The sequence below is a fragment of the Lynx canadensis genome, chromosome F2 (genome assembly GCF_007474595.2).
Source record: "Lynx canadensis isolate LIC74 chromosome F2, mLynCan4.pri.v2, whole genome shotgun sequence".
In the NCBI taxonomy this organism is placed as follows: Eukaryota; Metazoa; Chordata; class Mammalia; order Carnivora; family Felidae; genus Lynx; species Lynx canadensis.
The window spans coordinates 60,450,628-60,453,272 of NC_044320.2; positions in this window are offsets into that span (position 1 = coordinate 60,450,628).

Sequence of the window (2,645 nt, forward strand, 5' to 3'; positions counted from 1 at the left end):
CTCAAATGTAGCACTTTTAAGATCAGATTCACTGTCTGTTCTGTGGCTCCCCCTTAAATCCAACCCGGTTCACGCGGAGCCATTCTTCAGTCATTGAGCTTAAAGTGGAATCTCTTGTGCCGTCAGCTGTTAAGCCTTCCAACTCTCACTCCACAGACTCTTGAGGCCCCCTCTTCCTTTACATGCTCAGTGCTTCTCAGCCTTTTACAGTAGCCTCCCTCCTAATTGGTCCCCCAGCTTCCTGTATTCCAAAAGTCTTTATTGCACCTGAATTACTCTGCTCATGCCCTTTCCTGCTTAAAAAACAAAACAAAACGAAACAGAACTTCTTAGGGGCACCTGGGTGGCTCCAGTCGGTTAAGCTTTGGACTCTTGATTTCGGCTCAGGTCATGATCTCACGGTTCATGGGGTCGAGCCCTGCGTCAGGCTCTGCACTGACAGCATGGAGCCTACTTGAGAGTCTCTCTTTCACTCTGTCTCTGCCTCTTCCCCACTTTCCCTCTCTCTCAAAAATAAACATTTAAAAAAAAAAAAAAACTTCCTAGGGCTTCCTTCTTCTCCACCCTCATCCTGGAAAAGAGGCTATTCTCAGGATGGGACCTACTTAGGGGACGTGTGGCATTCTCCTCATGGGTCCCGTTTCAGGCACGATGGATATAATTTTTCCTTTTCAACTTCTGGGCCTTTCCTGACTTTTCCTTGGAAAATCCAAGCTCCCAGTCTCATCTCCTTCTGCTGAGTCCCCAGTCTTCCAGGCTTCTCTCAATTGCCACCTTGCTGAGGACTTGTCACACTTGGAGGCTTCATTTGTGTCATACTCACATAGTTACTGGTTATCTGAACTTGTGAGTCAACTACAAGCTCCTTGTGTCCCCGGGATTGGTCCTTAGGCTTAGTAGATGCCTGGTGTACTTGCTAAACTGTGGGCAGACGCCCAGTCCTGCCCCACCCCCACTGGCCCTGCGTCCCGGCCTCTCTGACCCATCCCAGCCTTGCTTTCCCTCCTCTTTTTAATCAGACACAGGCAATAAATTTGGCGTGGAAAGAACTACCCTCCTCCCCCAAACCCCACTGACTTTAAATCTTATTGGAGGCAAAAGCGAATTTCCAAGATTCAGATCAACACCAATTTAGAATTATTTCTGCCAGTTGGAAAAGAAAACTTTGAAAATGACATTTGGCTTTTTTTTTTTTTTTTTTTTTACTTGGGACAAATATGAAAGCTATAGCCTTTCAAGGAAACAGGATACTTACGCCGCATGCACATGCGCGCACACACACACACCCCAGCCTAGCTTTATGCAGTTCAATCCTGTCAAGCTAATCTAATCTTTTGTGACAGAGCAGCAGACCCGCTAGACCAAGGCGGGAAACAATAGTTGGGATTTATCTTTGCCGGCTTTAAAACTTTTGATTCCTAGGTTCCACTCAATATGATTATCATTAGACTGGTTGAAAGGTTGGCAGGGGGGTGGCGGTGGGGAGGAGGGCACAAAGCAGTTATAGCTAAGGGAAAGAAGTGGTACCCTGGGTGTCAGGCTTGAGCCCAGGGGCCCTTTACGTTGGCCTGAATGGGCCAGATGACAGAAAAGAGACCACAAGGTCAGCCTGAATGTCGAGGCAGGTGGCATAGATTGATAATCGGCAGGAAACGTAACTTAGGCGATTACTGACCAACGTGATCAACGCTAGTATGTAGGTCTGACTAGGGGAGGGTTCTCATTCAGGGAGAACAGGCATGGTCAACGTGGCATTATATAAGAATGTGCTACTGGGGTGAAGAGGTACAACATGTAGCAATCTTATCGTCCTAGACTTGCATTAACCTCTATCCCCTTCCAAACTCCACAGCTAAAGACAGGAAAGAGAATTTGGACGGCATTCATGGGAGAGCCACAGAACTAATTTAACTGGGCCTGGACTAGGGAATTGAAGATTCCTACAAAAAAGTTCAATGAATTAGGTTTATTAAACTTAGAGATGGACAAGCTTAGAAGGCCAGTACCAAACGAAAATAGAAATAGGTTTAAATTATAACACATGAGAATAAAATTAAATGTAAGTAAGACTTTCCTTAGTCTTGAAACCAATAAATGGGTCATGACAGTAGCATGGATTTCTCTAGGCTGGTTTGAGAGTGCCCTGGGCTGGCTGGGAGGACCTGGACAAACTGAGAATATCTGTCTCTACCCCCCACAGTGTTAGGAAGCATTGCTTCCACTCCAAATGCCTCAAATGTTATAATGGTCTCAGGCGTCGGTGTCGTTTCCTTTTTTAGAGAATTTCCAACATAAATGAAGCTATTCCTTAAGACCAGCGCTGGGAATGCCCGCAGTGAGCTGGACTTTCCTGTATGTGATTACAGTGCTGACCTGATCCACGGAGCAAACTCATGGCAAATGGGATGCTGTCTTCCCACTTTCAGTGCGAACAAGCCCCTGATGAAGTATCTCATCTAAGGAGACGGTAACTATAGAAACTTGAGTGCACGGCACCCTGAGTTGTTAATGGCGGTTCGTGAACATTATCCCATTCAAACGTTTCTTCTTGTAAGTGTGATCTGGCATGAGTAAAAAAGGGGACGCAATGATTTTCTCTACAATATTACTGATAACTAATAATCACAGTCCATTGCACATGTAGG